The sequence below is a fragment of the Heterocephalus glaber genome, unplaced genomic scaffold (genome assembly GCF_053883595.1).
Source record: "Heterocephalus glaber isolate CG9 unplaced genomic scaffold, H.glaber_assembly_v1.0 deba00001428, whole genome shotgun sequence".
NCBI lineage: Eukaryota > Metazoa > Chordata > Mammalia > Rodentia > Bathyergidae > Heterocephalus > Heterocephalus glaber.
The window spans coordinates 34,869,664-34,889,739 of NW_028258293.1; the positions used below are offsets into that span (position 1 = coordinate 34,869,664).

At 37.4% G+C, this 20,076-nt stretch overlaps 1 protein-coding gene across 17 annotated transcripts in view; it reads right to left on the reverse strand.

The window, feature by feature from the left end:
• Tenm4 (teneurin transmembrane protein 4) overlaps window positions 1-20,076 on the reverse strand; it is a 2,854,999-nt gene that overhangs the window by 1,728,980 nt on the left and 1,105,943 nt on the right. For all 17 annotated transcript variants that reach the window (XM_087211381.1, XM_087211391.1, XM_087211392.1 and 14 more), the window contains one exon: window positions 4,438-4,494. The gene's annotated coding sequence lies outside the window, so the exon portion shown is untranslated. The remainder of the gene's footprint in view (window positions 1-4,437; window positions 4,495-20,076) is intronic.

The window sequence follows — 20,076 nt, forward strand, 5'->3', positions numbered from 1 at the left end:
TCATTGTTCACTTCTGTCAACGTACAGGACACTATAACCTCTTGGTTAAACATTCAGTAAGTAGAGATAAACAGCATGGCAATCAAATCTAAAAAGTATTTTTCTCAGTTTAGGGACATTGGGCAAGCTGATTTTGCTCCTTGAGATTAAGGCTTTACTATCTAAAAACAAAAGGGCATAATAGTGTCTGGTACAGAGGTTGTTACAGGATGAAATGGGAGAATCCTTGTGTACAATCCACTGACAATGATGATTAAATGGTGGAAAATGCTACTGTTTTCATGACACATATGTCATTTTCATTTGCTTGTTTACCTATAAAGAATATTGGCTTTCTACAGCAGAGTGTTAGTAAAACATGCGATTTTTTAAAAAGCCCATCCAATAGGCTTTGCTACTAAAGAGTAGTTCTTTCTCATTAAATAAATTAGTGATAATCCTGAACCATCTATGTGTGTAGGAACAAACCACTCTGTTCAGAAGTGGTGTTAAATGCATTTGTAACCCATTTTTCTTTTGCTTCTATCAGGGTTTAGAACACAATGCCTCAAAATATGGTACTTTGGAAAATGAGAAAATGGAAAAGCAGGAAGGTCCTGACTTTGCTTAAGTCCTTTCTACTGTATATGACAGGTAACCTATTGCACCCTCAAGAGGGGGGAAAAAAGGTCACAAAAGGCTCCCAAGAAGAAACTGAACAACTAGACTTTGCTAAGTTATCCCATGTTCAATACCATCATATCAGAACCTTTGTCATCCAATTTTGCTCCTGTAAGACCATCCATCCACCCACCCCCAGTTTTCCCTGGTTCTTTGAGTCATTTCTGTAGGCTCCCTTGTTACATAAAATTCATATTACAAAACCTTTTCATGCCCTCTCTTGCTAACCTGTTTTTCATTGTAGGGGTGTCAGCCATGAATGTTATAACTGGTAAGGCAAAACATCTTTCCTTATATTCCAATTTTCTATCCCAGGATGTTGCTTCTTACTAGAGGACTTTATTCCAAAAGTTACATGATTCTATCTTTGTAGACTGTTTAGCCTTGCCTATTATAAGATCTCTAGGATGATTTTCCTGGGGTTTGGTTTACTCTATGATGTCAGCATTTTTTAATATGGGGAAAGAATTATAAACCCTGCTTAGCTGGGAAAAGTTTGATTTGAAAATGGAATTCCTGTTGGACAGGAACCGTGAAACTCCTTATATGAGAACATTTTATTTCCCTGGAAAGAGGTACTTTGGGGCATCATTATTTATTTTATTTTTATATTTGATGTCATCTGAGTTGTCCAATTCGTTCTGGAGAAAAATGGAGTTAGCTGTGCTTTCCTGGTTCCCAAGCTAGTACGTTTTCATGTGTACTATCCAAGGAAACAGAAACACAATCAGGCCTAATACATATAAGGGGATCTGAAAATGTGTAGAACCTAAATACAGTACAAGTAATAGTATTTGAGTAAATTATGAGGAAACACAGGTTGAATCAGATTGTGGCAAAGAAGACGACAGACTGGTGAGTATGATACTGGGAGATAAGGAGAAGCTGAAGTTGCCATCATGAGTGGCTCCCATACCTCCAAGGGCCAATGTATTGACGTCACTTGGGAGGATTCATTTTTATTAGTTTTTGTCTGCTTCAGTGCATCTGCCTCTTACTAGTAAACCTTATTCCTAAGCTCACACATCTCTATTTGCCTCCCTACGCTACTCAACCATATAGGAGTTGGTACAGAGAAAGTAATATTTCGTCAGAGCTGAGGTCAGCAAAGAATGAATGGGAGTTCCACTTGGTTACACAAGGACAATAGAAATAAGGAGATTGAATTGCAAAGTATAACCTGGGACTTGTAGGCCATTAGAGAATTTTTTTGCATAAAAGAGGAAAAAGAGTACTTCTCTAATTTTCTGTGTAGAAAAAGCATGATCAGGCTTTTTGGGTTTCAAAGTTAATAAAGTATTAGGGGGTGAGCTTGTTTTTGGAGAGTTCTGTGGGAGGTGATGTCTTCTTAAAAAACCACACACTAGGAGAAAAAGTCATCAAAATAAATTTAATTGGATATATGTACAGTGCACATATATACACACTAGCTCATGAAGCCTATACACTATCTCTAAGATACTGGATAACTGTCTCTTTTACAGAATGGAAATCTTGGTTGCAAGGAGGTTAAATGACATGCCCAAGTTCACACAGTCAGTAAGCGACAGACTTTGGTTTGAAACCTAAGTCTTTGTGAATTCCTAACCACACTCTTTCATTTATCCTCCATCTCTCTGGCTTTTATACATACACTTAACATTTGGTAGCATATTTCATTTATGCTAGTGAAGAATAGCAGCAGAGTGAAATAAACCGAACAGGCCAAAAGAAAGGAACTCACTTGGGAGAAAAACTTGACGAAGAAGTTGTACAGCAAGGGTGTTCTGAGAGAATCAGAGTGAGTAAGGAATTCAAGTTATTGGAATGTGAAATTTACACATAGAGCTAAGCATTTCTGATGAATTCTGGTGAAAATTTAATCTGGCATCACAGAAATGTTTTACCCCAAGTTTACCCTAGAAACTGTTTTAAGGTGCTGAAGGTCATTTGGAATAAATAAACCTGGATAAATGAAAATTTTCCGGGTCAGGGTATAGTCAATATCATGTACCAGAAGGAGGAAATAGAGTAATTACTTTTCTAAATGGACATATAATAAACACTCATTGTAGAACGAAGTACATAGTTATATCACTTGTACATTATTTTATGTACCATCCAAAATAAAATAAAAATGCTGCCAATTATAACTGAATTTTGCTGTTAACTATGGGACATATATTGATTTCAGTGATGTGTATATGAATTCATACATATTCTAGAATAAAGTAATCACTGTCTTTTCTTTCTGTTTTATTTATTTCTACAAAGTGATGTCATGTCCCTATAATACTATGTTTTAGTTGATATTTTGCCTCTGTATTTTCTATTACTATTGAAGAAGCTTTTTGGGCTGGGGATGTAGCTTAGTGGCACAGCGTCTGCTTGGCAAGCATGAGACTGTGCGTTTGATTCCCCATACCAAAAAAAAAGGAAGAAAGAAGAAGCTTTTCATAATCAAAATTTTTAACAGATGTATAATGCTCCACTGTGTGGTTGTGTTTTTATTTACATTTTGGGGTGGTTGGTTGTTTTCCCCAGTCTTTCATTATTTCAAATAATTCCAAAGTAAACATTTTGAACACTTGTTTTTGATATTTTCCTTAAAGGAGACATCCTCAAATGAATAATTAAATCAATAAGCATAACCACACTTAAGACTTTACCTATATACATTGGATCCTTTGAGTTACAACCATTCTGACATAGGAACAACTTGTGCTATAACCAGAATTTAGTTATCACTTATGACCAAAGTCTTGAGCTACAACCTAAATGCCAGACACTTGTGCTTCCAGGTGGTCTCGGATGTAGATTTAACCCTTAAAGAGTTCTGGAGGACTGGGCATGGTGGCACATGCCTCTAACGCCAGTACTGGGGAGGCTGAGGCAGGAGTATCACTGGGAGTTCAAGGCCAACCTGGGCTGTATAGTGAGTTCAGGGCCAGCCTGAAGTACAAGGGGACACCCTGCCTCAAAAAACCAAAAACCAAACCAAACAAACAAAAATCAGTGCTGGAGGGAACATTATATCATCCTTTCCTGTGTAAGGTTAATTGAGAAATCCTGGGACAGTGTCTCTCTAAAGATACTGAGATCTCCCTGTACACAGGAGAGACTTTGAAGGCTGTGTAGAGCAGCCTGAGCATTCAATTGACCAACTTAAGTTACAACCATCCCTTGTGAATGAATTGAATTTGTAAGTCAAGGGACTTCCATATTTACCAATTGCTTAAAGTCTTTTAGTTTACAGTAGAAAAGCAACTTTAAAATCAGAGATATTAAGATTAAGAAGCCAGTACTGAAAGGTTCTTCCCAGGATCCACAAGAAAAGCTGGTATTCACTGGAAATACCCCCATTCTCTCTTTATTCTCCCTTCTCAGGATGCAGAATCAACTTCAAAGTTGTATTATATTAAGAGTCTTTTCTATTAGCTGACTGGACAGAACTCCATGACATACACCTCAAAATGAGTGGGAAGAGCCTGGAGATATCAGAGCCTCCTAAGCTCTCTCTCTGTAAACCAGCAGCCAAATCCCTGCATGATAATCTCAATCTCAGTCCAGCTGCATCTTCTTTCAATCTCCTAATCACTTGACAACATCCTACTCAGAGAAAAGAAATTGTCCATACATTGTCTGTATAAACAGGCATTGCCACACTTTACTGATTGAGACCAACACAACAAAGTAGTAACTGATTTACACACCTGAAAGCCAGACTGATTACATTCATGTTCATCACAGGATTGTTGGCTTAAATATGTGTTAACAGCAGTTCACCAAATGGCTTACCTCATTCAGTCATGCCTTTCGGTCCAACTAATCAGTCCAGAGGAAATTCCAGTATTTCTAGAAAGGGGAAATATAGGAAAAGAATGGGTTGAACAGAAAATATAAAGATGTATGATAAGAAGCTTTCAGATAAGTACAACTTCTTCACTACAATATCAGGATATCAACTCATAATTCAGGAAAAGAATAAAAATGCAAGGAGAGAAAATAATATTCCTATCAAATGCTTCAAACACTGCCTATAGAATTTAGACCCATGTCGAGTCTAGCCTTCAGAAATGACCTGGCAAGATGAAATAAGAATCATTTTAGAGTCGTTTAATCTCTAACTTCAATTTTCTGAATGTGAAGAACTGCAGCAGCACTCTAACTCGTTAGCTCAGGGAGCAGCCTGGCAAATGAATTCAGTGTAATTATAAAATACTTCTGAGAAAGAAAGTGCAACATGTGTGTTTTCTTCTGTGATTTGACAAAAAATCAAAAGTATAACCCACATATTAAGAAGCAACTTTAAGGCCAGGGATTTAGCTCAGTGTTTTCACCGCCTGCTGTGCAAGCGCAAGGACCCGAGTTCAATCCCTGGTACCAAAAAAAAAGTAACTTTAATTCTTGCTGGTATGGAAGTGATGAGTCTAACCCAAAATTGGTAATTGTATACTTCCTTGGGCATCAGTGCTTTTCTTAGCATGAAAGAATACTGAAAGCATTCTGATGCAATAGGTCTTATGTATTTAAAAATTATAATAAAGGAGACTTGTCTTTGACTATAGTTATTACGCTTATTATCTTTTCAAAGAAATCCATAATTAGTTATGATTGATGTGTTGTTATTTTTCCTTGTATAAGGACTGAGGAAAAAATTTCAGCCAAAATTCTATGATTCCTCTATGATTCTAGAATTCTATACCTTCCAATTATTTTAAATACTAATGACTTTTATTTTGATATCCTAAGAATGGCAGGCACTAAAACACAAATTTGGATTTACAAAGGCTAAAGTAAAAAATCTCATTTATTGGTATTTTAATTGTCAGTATAAATAATTTTACTCAAATACACACGATCCTAAAATTACATTTGTTTTCAAATACCAATGCTCACCCATGCTTTATGTAACCGTTCAGAAGATATTTATACTTTATTTGGTATGTCATAAAATAGTAGTACTAAAAATGAATCTTTATTAAGATCATGTGAGAAGATGAATTGACAGAAGAATTTACATTAGAAACAGTAAAGGGATTCTTGAACTTACAAAGGATACAATTTCAGTTATAAAACTTCTAGGTTTGGCATTTCCCAATACCCCCAAATATAACAACTCTAACTAAAACAATTTTAAATAAAAGCCAATCAACATGCTTTATGATGAGTTCTGAACTTATTAAATACATCATTAAATTTTCATTGTAGGTCCTAACTCACATAGCATGTAATCACAAAACAAATTTAAAATGAATTATGTTAAAAATATTTATCCTAAACAATAATTGTTTTCGGATCCTCTAGTTCTTTGTTTGAATTTTTTCAAAAGACTGAAATGGATCCTTTCGGTAACAGTGCTAGAGTATCCTGCATATAATATTCTCCTATCATAGCATTTGTGGTATAATGTTGTCATTGATGCTGTAATGGGCTCTACTTCCTCCTTACACTGTGAAGTATGTGAAGGAGTTGACCACATCTCATCACTGATGGGACAGAAATGATTAACAGGTGTATTCACAATATCTTCATCTTCTGACCACAAAGAACACTGGAACTCTGTCCTATTCAAATTCCCTTTCTCTTCTCTGCATCAACTGCTGGCTTTCATTTGAAAACAGCATTTTCATTTCCAGGTTGGATCGGAAATTCTGTAATGGATAATTTGGGTAATTGAAAGAGAACACAGTGAGGAAGTTGGAAGTAAAGGAAGTAGGATTAAGAGGGACAGGACCAGGGGAGCTCATGGTCAGAAGAAAAACGGCCAGAAAATGAAATGCAGTGGAAAGGTGGAGAGGGTCGTGTGTGGGTGATAAAGGGAATCTAGGGGTCAGCAGCACTGGAAGATCAGAAGGGGCAAATAGTGGAGGGAGATGAAGGGTAGATAATTTCTGGGTGGTTGAATAAGAGATTATAAGGATAAGAAGGAGATGCAAAGAGGAAGGTAGAAGAGAATTATAGAGTTCTGTTAAAGTTCATGTTCTCTAATTCCCTGTACTGTACTGGTCTTTGAGACAGAAGGCCATGGAAGGAAGACTCTTTGCCATTGACTTCTTCAATAGTAACATCTTAGACTTGATCAATGGGCCTTTATATTTAATGCACTGTAGCCGCTTATGTACCTTCATTGACCCTAACAGTGTCTGGTACAAATTATCTTTCTGGCAACTATTAATTGAATGCAAAGAATACCCAAATAAGTAAAATTTTGTACAATTATTTTCTTCTAGTACCAAAAATTATTAAAAGATGATAATTTAACATATATGTAATAGATCTGACATCCTGTCAGAATCCACAGTGCCCTTGTTTATCTTTTTTAATCAGGATAAAAACTGTCCAATAAAATCAAAAGAAAAAACAAAATATAAGTTTCACAACAGAGTAGGAAGTAGAAAAAAAAGGAATGAAATTTCAAGATTCAAGTTAGGAAAATTAAAATTTCATTAATTTAATAAAAATTAAGTTGGAGGCAAATTGTCAAGTTCAGAGGATTAAAAAGACAATGTTCTGAATAGGCTTACAAATTGGTGGGTGAGAGAAAGAAGAGATGAAAGAGCTATTGTGCTCCAGTTAATAGAGGGGAACCCAGGAGAGTAAGGGCACAAATGGAAGAGTGTTTACTCTGATCTGGTGCCAAGTGACAAGACTGTCTTCATAGAACTCACACTTCAAGAATGAGCAATGTTCACCAGGTAGACAGGAAGGTGCATATGTCAGAGAAGCCTACAGACGGAGGAGCACGAGGCTAAACAGTATGATATCACCTTGTCAGGGTAGGCAGGCCTTGGAGTAGAGGTCTTGGAGAATGAAGAGTGAAACTAGAATAAACGTCAGGCTCACATGAGGAGTGGTAAAAATAAATGAATGGTATACATTTTTAAAAAATGACTTTTCCCAAAGATGAGGAAGAGTTAAGGTCCACACAAACACACATCTATTTGTTTATCTAATCTTTTGCTCATTTGTTTTAAGGCAGAGAGCATCCGTGACATTACAGAGATTGGCCTGTATCAGCCAAGCTGAAGGAAATGAATTTGGTATAGGTGTTGTGCAGTGGTCCAAAGGAAAAACTATTAGAGCACTAGAGAAGGGGTGGACTTTGAAAGATATTTTGGTGTCATGAGGAACAGGATGTGGTGATTGATTGGATATGTAGAATAAGGGTGAGGGAGTGACCCAGGAAGACACACGAATCCATGCTGTGAGAGACTGAAGGATGATAGTGACTCCATTAACTTAGAAAGGATATGTAGGCAGTGCAGTCCTAGAAAGACAGAAGTATACTCAGTTCTGAACATGCTGCAGCTGAAACATTTGTGAAAATTGTAAGACTATCAGCCATAAATACGATTTCTTGCACTAAGATGATAAAAGGAGGTTATTGATATAGATCAGCATCTGTGCATAGACACAAGACAAGGAAAGAAAACAAAAGCGAGAATCCCTGTTAGAAGTGGGAGAGTAGAACAGTAAGTAAGAGAAAAAGGGAAGACCACTAGTGTTGATAACATGAAAATCAACATATTGTTGATATCAGAGAGCCTAAATATTAGAGGAAATGAATTTTAAAAATGAGGCCTTTGTGCTTCATAAAAATTGAGGTTTAAAAGAGAACTTAGGATTTAGGTTGAGATGACTTCAGTGTGCTCCATATGAAACTAACAAGGGATATTCATAAGCTGTACTGAAGGATGTGTGAGAAGATTAAATGATATTTTCAGAGATAACAAAGGGAAAGCACTTGTGAGTTATAAAATGCTATGTAAATATTTGTCTTAAAGCTACATATTTTAAGGTAATAGAAATGTGTTTTTCTGCCTTCCTCCCTCCCTGCTTTCCTCCCATCCTTTTTGGCATTCAGATATCATTGGAATTCATGGAGCATTTACTTCAATGAGCACTGCTAGGAAATGCAAGCAACACATTCAAACCCTGATAACTTTGGTCACCAATTCCTAAAGGAAGATGTAAATTAATTCTCACTGGAAGAAGTAGAAATAGCTTCAAGGAGAAGGTGACAATGGAGCTGGAAAGACAGGTGGGTTTTTAACATACAGAGTAAATGTGCTATGAATATAGTAGATTCTTAGCTAAAATCCATGTTTGAAAAACTATCTTCCACAAGAAGTCATGTTTACCAGGTGAATATAATCCCCAGAAATTCTATCTTCATGTTTAAGATTTTAAAAGTTTGCTTTGGACATGCATATCCTTTGTTCTATGAGCTTTGTACATAAATGATGACCCAAATCAATGAAAGGTTCAATCCAAGCTGATGTGAATACAGATGCCCTAGTTTTGGACAGCCACAATAGTTATTTCTGTACATCTGGGAAACAGCTGTCAAGCTTCATCTATACACTGGTTTTTGTTCAACTTCAAATGGTGTCAGGAATAAAAGGAATGTGGGTGATTTGAAGGTGGTGCACATTTCAGAAATACATAAGAGTTTCTGAGCATTTCTTCTGTCTGCAGCTTCTAAATTTCACTCTTCTCTGAGAGCTAGAATGATGGAACCTTCTCCTGGATTACCTTTCTTCAAATAGGCTCCAAGGGTGCTTAGGTTGGCTGGAAGGTGTAGCTTGTTTAATGATTCCAAAAGCCCTCTTCTCTCATGATTACACAGGACAAGTAATGGGATCCTCATTCTCAAGGCCAGGCATACGTGATTACTCACTGGGATGCAGAGGTTAGGAGAGGATGAGCACAAGCTAAAGCTGACAGTCAGAGGCAAGATTTGGGGCTTGACCCTGTACTGCAAGAAGCTGCACAGACCACACATCTGAGCCAGCCAACTGATGAGATGCCATCTCCTTGGGATTCATACCACAACAATAGGCTAATAGATTTATGCCATAAAGGCACTGACCTTTGTGAGCAAGAACAGGTTAGAAAAAGGTGCAATACGCTCCTGTGTGCTACAGTTTTGACAGTGACTGACAGCATGGGCTGGCCCTAGTCTCCAGGAAGTATATGCATAGATGTTTTCATTGTTACCCTTTAATTAACTTCTGACACATTTTGCAACATAAAATTTACACAGAGATATTTCCCTCTAATGCTGGCTATAACATCTAGAAACTGCCAATGAGAGCTAAAATGTACCTGAAAGCAGCTTGGCCTGAAATAACAAGCATAGTTATCCATGTGTATGTGTGCTTGTGGGTGAACATATTTTGGTCTTTAAACATTCAGACTTATAATGCTATTATTCAAGTGCAGTATTTGGAAAAATCGCCTCATGTGTTACAGGCATATTGTGCATGAAGGGACTTAAGCAAGACCAAGATGAAAATAAATAATGCATGAAGTCAGAGGCCTGAAGCAAATGTTAACTAATTTCAAAATGGGTCAAAATCACAACAATTAAGTCGCTGACATGTGAAGTCATTTTTTTTTCTCCCTAAAATATTAACAAACTTGCTTCACTTCTTCTAGATTGATTTGTAGAGCATAAAAGGTCATTTTGGAAGCAGAGGGGGAATTTGGCTTCTACAAGCCATCCATAATGAGAGCCAATAAATTAGGTAAAGCTCCTGTTTACCTAAGCTGAAATATTGATGTCCAAGACCACATCGAATGCAAATCTCTACATTAATCATTTTTCTCCAGTCAGAAATTCAGACCATGGTAACACATGCTTTGATAGACCTATACATCATAGTTACAGCAACATTAGACAGTGCCTCGGTGACAGAATACAAATATATTGCAATGGATTTCCTTCATTTTCCCCAGCCTGACTTTTATTTGTGTCTGAAAACTCAGCTTTGGGTGTGTGAGGCTTTGATGTGGGTTTGGGTGAATTTTCACTCAAGAAATAAGTGAAGATTGGTAGCAAGAATTTTCTTCTCTTGGTTACCTGCACAGCACATTGGAGGAGGCTCACATCTAGTTCTTTAAGTGGAACACTTTGATGAGCACTTGTCTTGGGCCCAATCTTCTCTCATTCAGGGTGAGTGATACCACCCATGTTTCTCCAAGTGTGCCTCCTGAATACATCACCTGGTGCTTGTTGGGAAATGTAGTTTCCAGATTTCCATAGGGTGAGACCAGGGAGTCTTTTTAAGATCCATAGATGTTTACTGTGCTCGCTAATGTTTGACAACTGCTCTAGACAATTGTAACTCCTAGGAATTTAAAGACCATGATGATCTTGCCATTTTTCTATTCAAATGCCTTTTACTTATACAAATGTATTCTAAACCTCTACTGAGTTTTGTACTTAGCCCTCTTTTCATAAAAACTTATATGAAAACCCAACTCAATCTCATCAGACATTAAGACTGTTATTCTCTGTATGGGCAACACATTCCCAAACCATGATTTCTAACAGTGCTATTTTACCTGGGCTCTGATTCATATACAGAAAGCCTGTTGAATGCCTTCCCTTGACACTGTAAGGATGAAAAGAGAACTGAACTGATGCCTCTCCCCATGCCACTACCAGAGCAGAAAGAAGCCCTGGAGCGCTCTTGAATCCTTCTCAACCTTTTATACTTACCAAGTAAATCAAATAAACTTCCTGTGGCACCTACCTATAGCCTCAGACCCTTCCTCTTCCTCCCTTCCAGCTTGATGTCCAGGCCCTCACTTGTGCCACTGTAATAGTCCTCTGGCTGTTCTTGCTTTGTGTCTTGAACTTCACAAATAAATCAGCATGGTGGCTGGATAGTATTTCTAAAAATAATCCTCAGTCACTCATTTCCTTAAAACTGTAACTCCTCACATACTATAAAATCCAGGTTTCCTGGATGGACACACCTGGGATTTTCCAGCCTGCCCACACTCCACTTTCATCATGCCTACCTGGATTGTATCTACCCACTATAATAGTTTGTGGTGACCTCATATAAACCATGCTCTTGTAAAATGTTGTGCTTTAGTTCTTGTTTCTCCTCTCCTGGAATCTCCAATCTGCCCTTTTCTCCTCTACTATTTTCACCTAGAAAATTGTTAATCAATAATTATAATTAACATTGCTCTATAATACTATTACTGTATCTAATATTAAGTATTTACTCTGGGTATTTAATTAACTCTGTGGGCCGAAGTAACTCCATACATTGAGTTTAAAATTCCTTTCGATACTTATAAGGATCATATTTCAAAGTTACAATTAGTAGCCATTGTTTAAATAAATTTCATTCAAGTCATTATTTTCTTAAGGTTTTCACCAATCTTTTGTCTTACTTCTTATGTTACTATTACCAACACTCTATTTACTTCAACTAAAATATTTAACCCAATATTTTAAACAACACATTTAGATTTTTCTCTCTTTTTTATTAGTAAATTACCTGTTCCATAAAAGCAGGGCATATATTTTATTCAGCTATGATTTCCAAGGATGGAACCAGAAATCTGTCATAGTGAAAGTTGCCCAACCAGTCTCCTTAACTCAACAGATCCCATTCATGGCTACAAAGAACATTGTAAGAACATGGCAAGAACATTGCCGTGAGAAGTTTTTCTCAGCATATTGAATGGGACACTGCTTTAAGACCTTGAACATCAAGAGTAGACAGCAGGACCATGTGGATGTTAATGTCTCACTATATTGGCTAGTATTACATATTCTATATCAGCTGTCCTCAATCCCTGGGCCATGGACCCCCACGGCCTCTTAGAAGCCAGACTGCACAGCAGAAAGTGGGTTCACAAACAAAGCTTTATCTATATTTATAGCAGGTCCCCATCCTGGTTCCCTGCCTGAACTCTACCTCTTGTAATATCAGCTGTGGCATTAGATTCTCCTAGGAATGTGAACTCCACTATGTACTGCACATGTGAAGGATCTTGGGGACATGCTCCTTATGAGTATCTAATGCCTGATGATCTGAGGTGGAGCTGAACAGTGATGCTAGAATTGAGGAATGACTACACATACAGATTAACATTAGCAGAGAGGTTTGAATGCACAGAGACTATGATAAACCAATTGCTTACAGAGCCATATCAAAATCCTATCAGTGAGTGGCAAGTAATAAACCATATCTCATGGTAAGCTTTATAGTGGCAAGGGAATTGATGTACTTTAGTTGTATAGCTGCATCATGTGGCAGGTCTGAGTCAGAATTTGACATTTCAGTCTGCACATGGGGTGCCCACTATTTTATTTACTACTTTCATCTGTGTTCCTTTCTTTCATCTCAGTCACACTTTTGGTAAGACCACAAACTCACCCTCATAAAAATAAGTAAAAAAAAAAAATATCACTGGAGAGCATTTTTGAAAAGGAGGAATGATTCAGTGAGGAGGCAGAGATTAAAATTACCAGACATAACTACTGCAGGACACCACTGCATAAAATATGTCTAGAGGTGAACATCATTCTTACTGGCTAATTACACTGTTAAAGCTGAGACACCCCTTCCTGTGGAAGAAGAGTCCATGCTGTCTGCTGCTAAGAACATTTGTCGTGAACTTTTAGGAGAGGCTGCAGTTCAAAAGGTATCATGTGTTCCTTTTTTAGCTAACATCATAATGAGACAAATTGATGAAATGATTAGAGAGAATTAATGAGTCACCACTATAGTAGGTAATCCAGGTGAATAAAGCTACAAGCTTGCCATGAGATATGGCTTATTACTTGCCACTCACTGATATGATTTTGATATGGATCTGTAAGCAATTGATTTATCATATTCTCTGTGCATTCAAACCTCTCTGCTAATATTAATCTGTATTTGCAGACATTCCTCAATGCTATCTTCACTGTCTCAGCTTCACGTCAGATCATAAGGCATTAGATACTCATAAGGAGAATGCAGGGAGATCCCCAGTAGTGCAGATGCCAGCAGCCCATGTCCCGCTGGAGACCCCCAGTTGCATGGACACCAGCAGCCTGCACCTCACAGGGGACCTCGTGGCATGGATGCCATGCTGCACCGGAGACCATGTTTCATGGAAGCTGTGGACCTCGCTGCATCTGAATCCACACAGAAGATGCGCCAGGGGGAAGACTGAATCTGCACAGCAGAGGCACCAGGGGGAACATAAAAGCCACAGTTATGAGCTCCAGAAGATAGAGCAGGAGTGAACAACAGTAAGGGCCTTTCTGATGCTTCTCAATGAAAATTGAAGCTCACTGGGAAAGTGAAGAGAAATTCTTCAATAAAAGCACACTGGGCCATTGTGGTTGGTAAGTAGGTGGGATCAAAACCTCCCATAGAATCCTGGACTCACATAGAGGGGAGGATAGCTGGAACCTGCAGTAGAACCTTAATCCTGCAGGAGGTCAGGGAGTTCAACTTGGACCTTGCAGCCAGAAATCAGTCTGAATTTCAGTGGACTTGCTGAGATTAATTGACTTAGATCCACACACTGCTGCCTTCATTGCCTATCAGTACAGCAGAGACATATCCTGAGGGATGCCTTTTTTGATTTGTTATATATATATATATATATATATATATATATATATATATATTTCTTTTCTTTTTCTCTCTCTCTATACCTTCTGGCTCTATATTTCTCTCCCCCTTTGATCCTGTTCCTGTCCCATTCTGAATATTTTCTCTGTCTGTGTCCTCTCGACTGTCACTTTTATAGGAAGGTGAATACAATTTCTAGCTTCCTTATTATTGTCAGTTTGTTCTGTACTTGTCTCTGTTCTTTTGCTCTGCTTTCTCCTCCTGTCTTCAACAGATCCCCACAATTTGCGCAATCTTCCATGTCCTCTAGCCTCACCGCTAACCTTTCCCTCTCTCTCTGTCTCTCTACCCCTCTTTCCCCAACCCCTGTGAAATTCCTATTCCAAAGAGTAAATTTGTCATATTGAAGGGTTTTACTTACTACAAACATATTTTGGATTGGCCCTAGATTTTGATCTATCTCTCATGGTTAAAGGTGACAGATTAACTGCTACCACAAATTGTCATTTTCTAACTTGGGTTTGATGCTGATTGTGTCAATTGGGATAAGGTATCATAATTGATCTAATCAGTTGTCCTCCCTGGTATACTGAAAATGAGACTTCCTAAGAGTCATTAGAGACTCAAAGCCTAAAAAATCTAACTATACCTGGAAGATTTCTCTGAGAAGCATTCACTCCATAGGAGCTCTAAACACCAGCATTAAAGATACTCAAAATAAAAAATATTGGAGTATCAGCCCAGGAATTAAAGCAAAAAAAAGCACCAACAACAGAATTAAAAATGAGAAGATACCTTGGTGGGACACAAACACAGACTTCCAGCTCACCAAAGGCAAATTCTGGGGGAAACGAGGTGGAAAAATTATGAAAATCAACCACCTGGACACCCAGAACTGATAGCACAGGAAGTAACAAAAGAGATGAATGAGGCTCTAGAAAAATTCAAAACAGAAATAATTTCCCAGGTAACTACAGAGATGGTGAGCAGAGTGAAAGTCATGATTAGAGGCTGTAGAACAGAAACAGATAAAAAATGGATGAGCTCAGAACCATGCTGGAAGCCATGAATGCCCAGCATAAGAAAGAAATGGAAACCATGATTGCCCAACAAAAGAAAGAAATGGAATCCATGAAACACATTCAGATATCCAGGAGATTAAAAACTCCATTAAAAGTATGCACAGCAGATTAAGGGAACGTGAAGATAGACTATCAGATGTAGAAGACCAGACTGTGGTTAGTGACCATGAAAACAGAGATTTCTTAAAAATAGTGAGGGATGACGAGAAATCAATCCAGTGTTGCTAGATGATGCAAAGAAGAAGAACATAAGACTGATAGGTGTCCAAGAAAAAGCCAGAGAAAGTACAAATGAGATAAGAAAACTGTTCACAGAAGTAGTAGTAGAAAACTTCCCAGACAGAGGTAGAGAATTGGACATACAGATAAGTGAGGCATATAGAACTCCAACTAGCCATGATAAAATAAAAGCTACACCTAGACATATAATAATCAAGATCCCAGAAATGCAATAGAAGAACAAAATCCTATAAGCAATTAGAGAAAAGAAACAAATCACATACAAAGGAAAGCCCATCAGAATCACAGCAGTCTTCTCAACACAAATCCTCAAGTCAAGGAGAGCCTGGAGTGAAGTATTTCAAGCCCTAAAAGAAAATAACTTGCAACCTAGACTGTTGTATCCTGCAAATTTATCTTTCAAAATCGATGAGGAAATTAGATGCTTCCATGACAAAGAACATCTGAGAAATTTCATGAACACCAAACCAGCACTCCAAACAATTCTAAGCAATATCCAAAAAAAGCCCAATGAAGGTCATTACTCCATGAGGCCCAACAGAGGGAAGCCACCAGGCAAGGCAAGAAACTAAAGTGAAATGGGGGAAAAATAAAAATTAAAAGAGTCAACAATAGTAAAACATCATGACAAGGATGAGTCAATATTTATTAATTATAACCATCAATGTTAACGACCTCAATTCACAAATCAAAAGAAATACACAGGCAGAAAGGATTAAGAAGCAAAATCTAACAATATGCTATATACAAAAAACACACCTAATTCAAAAAGACATTCATTCATGGGACAGCTCCCCAGAAAAAAGCAGGGGTGGGAATTTCATTTGCAGATAAAATAGATTTGAAATCAAAACTAATTAAGAGAGACAAAGATGGTCACTACATCCTTGTGAAGGGAACAATCCAAGAGGAAGAGATGACAATCATAAATATATATGTACCAAATATGAATGCCCCCAACTATGCAAAACAAATATTAAGGAATATGAAAAACCAAATAAGCACTAATACAATTGTAGTGGGGGATCTTAATACCGCACTATCACAAATAGACAGATCATCTAGACAAAAAATCAACAACAAAATTCTAGAACAGAACCAAGCTTTTGAACAAATGGACTTAATAGATGTCTACAGAATGTTTCACCCCACAAAATTGGAATATACGTATTTTCAGCTACACACGGGTCATTTTCCAAAATAGACCACATGCCAGCTCATAGGTCATGTTTAAGTAAACGCAAATTAATTGAAGTTACACCCTGTATATTATCAGAACATAGTACAATAACATTGGAAGTCAGTAGCATAAGAAACTACAAAACCCCCACAAACACATGGAAATTGAATAACACTCTCCTGAACAACCAATGGGTCACAGAAAATTAAAGAAGAAATTAGACAGTTTCTACAAGTACATGATAATGCCAGTACAACATACAGGAATCTATGGAACACAATGAAAGTAGTTCTATGAGGGAAATTCATAGCAGTGAATGCCCATATTAGGAAAACAGAGAGAGCTCAAATAAACACCCTAATGCTGAAGCTCAAGCTCCTTGAAAAAGAAGAGCATGACAAACCCAAAGCTCATACAAGAGAGGAAATTATAAAGATCAAAGTAGAAATCAATGCAATGGAGACTAAGAGAATGATACACAAAATCAATGCATCAAAGAGTTGGTTTTTTGAAATAATAAAATCGATAAACCCTTAGCCTACCTCATCAGAAAAGGAAAGAAAAGGCTCAAATCCATGCAATTAAGAACGAAAAAGTGAAGTCACAACAGATCCAGCAGAGATCCAGAAGATCATAGATACTTTTTTCGAGAACCTGTACTCTAGGGCTGAGGATTTAGTTCAGTGGTTCCACTGCTTGCCTTGCAAGTGCAAGGTTCCAAGTTCAATCCCCAGTCACAAAAAAAAAAGAGAGAGAGAGAGAGAGAGAAATTGTACTGTAATAAAATTCTAAAAACTCCAATTACAATCAGTGAAATTGAAAATGTAACTAAAAATTTACCAACAAAAAAGCCCAGGTCCTGATGGCTTCACTGCTGAATTCTACAAGACATGTAGAGAAGAACTATCACCATTACTCTTTAAACTCTTTAATGAAATTGAAAGGGAAGCAAGGCTTCCAAATTGATTCCTGGAAGCAAGTGTTACTTTGATTCCAAAACCAGGGAAAGACCCAACCAAAAAAGAGAACTGCAGGCCAATCTCCTTAATGAACGTAGATGCAAAAATCCTCAACAAGATCCTGGCACACAGAATACAGAGGGTCATCAAGAAGATCATATACCCTGACCAAGTCGGATTTATCCCAGGGATGCAAGGATGCTTTAACATATGTAAATTAACAAATGTAATACACTATATTAACAGAGACAAGGACAAAATCATATGATCATCTCAATTGATGCAGAAAAAGCATTCAACAAACTCCAACACCCATTCCTGATAAAAACGCTACAGAAAATTGGAATAGAAGGTCTTTACCTCAACCTGATTAAGGCTATCTATGAAAAACCAACAGCCAACATCATACTAAATGGTCAAAAACTGAAAACCTTCGCGTTAAAATCAGGAACAAAACAAAGATGTTCACTATCATCACTCCTCTTCAATATAGTTCTGGAAACATTAGCTGCAGCAATTAGACAAGAGAAAGAAATAAAAGGAGTAAAGACAGGAAAGGAAGAAGTTAAAATCTCATTATTTTCTGACGACATGATACTTTACATAGAAGATCCAAAACACTCTGCCAAAAGACATCTAGACTTAATTGACAGATTCAGTCAAGTAGCTGGATACAAGGTCAACACTTAAAAAAAATAGCCTTCATGTACACAAACAACAGACTCACTGAGAGAGAAATTAGGGAAACGATTCCTTTCACAATAGCATCCAAAAAAAATGAAATAGCTAGGAATCAATCTAACAAAGGAAGGAAAAGTCCTCTATACTGAAAACTACAGCCCTCTGAAAAGAGATCGAAGAGGATATAAAAAAATTGAAATACATCCCTTACTCCTGGGTAGGAAGAGCTAATATAGTGAATATGGCCATACTTCCAAAACTGCTATATAGATTTAATCCAATGCCAAATGAAATTGCAACAATATATTTCACAGGACTAGAGAAAACAATCCAAATATTCATTTGGAACCAGAAGAGACCTAGAACAGCAAAAGCAATTCTAGGCAACAGAGACATGACAAGGAGTACCACAATCCCCAACTTGAAACTGTACTACAAAGCTACTGTGATAAAAAGACCATGGTACTGGCAAAGAAACAGACCTAAGGATCAGTAAAATGGGTTAGAACATGCAGAAACAACTCCAGACATACTCAGCCACCTGATCTTTCAAAGGAACCAACCATCCTCACTGGAGGAAAGTTACACTCTTTAATAAATGGTGTTGGAAAAACTGGATTTCAACCTGCCAAAGATTAATACTAGACCCATATCTATCACCATTCACTAAACTAAGATCAAAGTGGATTAAAGATCTAAATATTAAAACAGAAACACTAAACTTACTGGAAGATAAGTTAGGTAGAACTCTTGAAGACTTTCGCATAGGAAAAGACTTTATGAACAAAACCTCAGTATACGGGAACTAGCACAAAGAATCAACAACTGGGATCTCATCTTACTAAAAAGCTTCTGCACTGCAAGAGAAACCACCGACAGAGCTAAGAGACAACCTACAATGTGTGAAAATTTTTTTAGCAGTAGAACCTCAGACAAAGGACTACTATCTAGAACATACAAAGAACTTAAAAAAAAATCAGACCCCCCAAATTTAAAGACCCAATTCAAAAATGGGCATCTGAAATGAAAAGACATTTCTCAGACAAAGAAGTAAAAGCAGCAAACAAATATATGAAAAAGTGTTCAACATCACAGGTCATTTGAGAGACGCAGATGAAAACAAGGCTGAGATTCCACCTCACCCCAGAAAGAATGGCTGCTATCAAGAAATCAACCAATAACAAATGTTTGCAGGGTTGTAGGGAGAAAGGAACCCTTCTCCATTGTTGGTGGGGTTGCAGACTGGTGCAACACTGTGGAAATCAGTATGGAGATACCTCAAAGAGCTAGGACTAGAGGTCCCATTTGACCCAGCTATTCCCCTGCTGGGCATCTTCCCAAAAGAATTAAAAGAATCATACCACAGCAATATATGTACACCCATATTTATAGCAGTGCAGTTTGTAATAGTGAAATCTTGGAAACTGCCCAAGTGCCCATCAACTGGAAACTGGATAAGAGGATGTGATTTTTTTTCTTACAAAATGGAGTACTACTCAGCCATAAAGATCAAGAATCTGGAGACATTTATAGCATATTCAGGGCATACTCAAGTGAAATAAATAGGACACACATATGTAAATACCAAATAGTTTCTCTGGTATGAGAAATTGAAAGTGTAAATAATGATTAAAATGAATAATTGATAATGGGAAATAGGAAGAAAAGGTCCAAAGGGTTAGGGGAAGTGGGATGGGTAGGGGATCTTGGAGGGGTAGGGAAAAGGAAAGAAGGGAAAGGAAAAATTATAAGAAAAGGAAAAAATGGAAACAAAGGCTTTGTAAATAGGGAAAGATGGAGGGGGTGAAGGGTGAACAGGAAATGATAAAAAAATAAGATCCAAGATTTATTATGTAAAGGTACAAGTTCCCAATGATAAATGTAAATCTATTGTATACCTAAAATGTACCAAT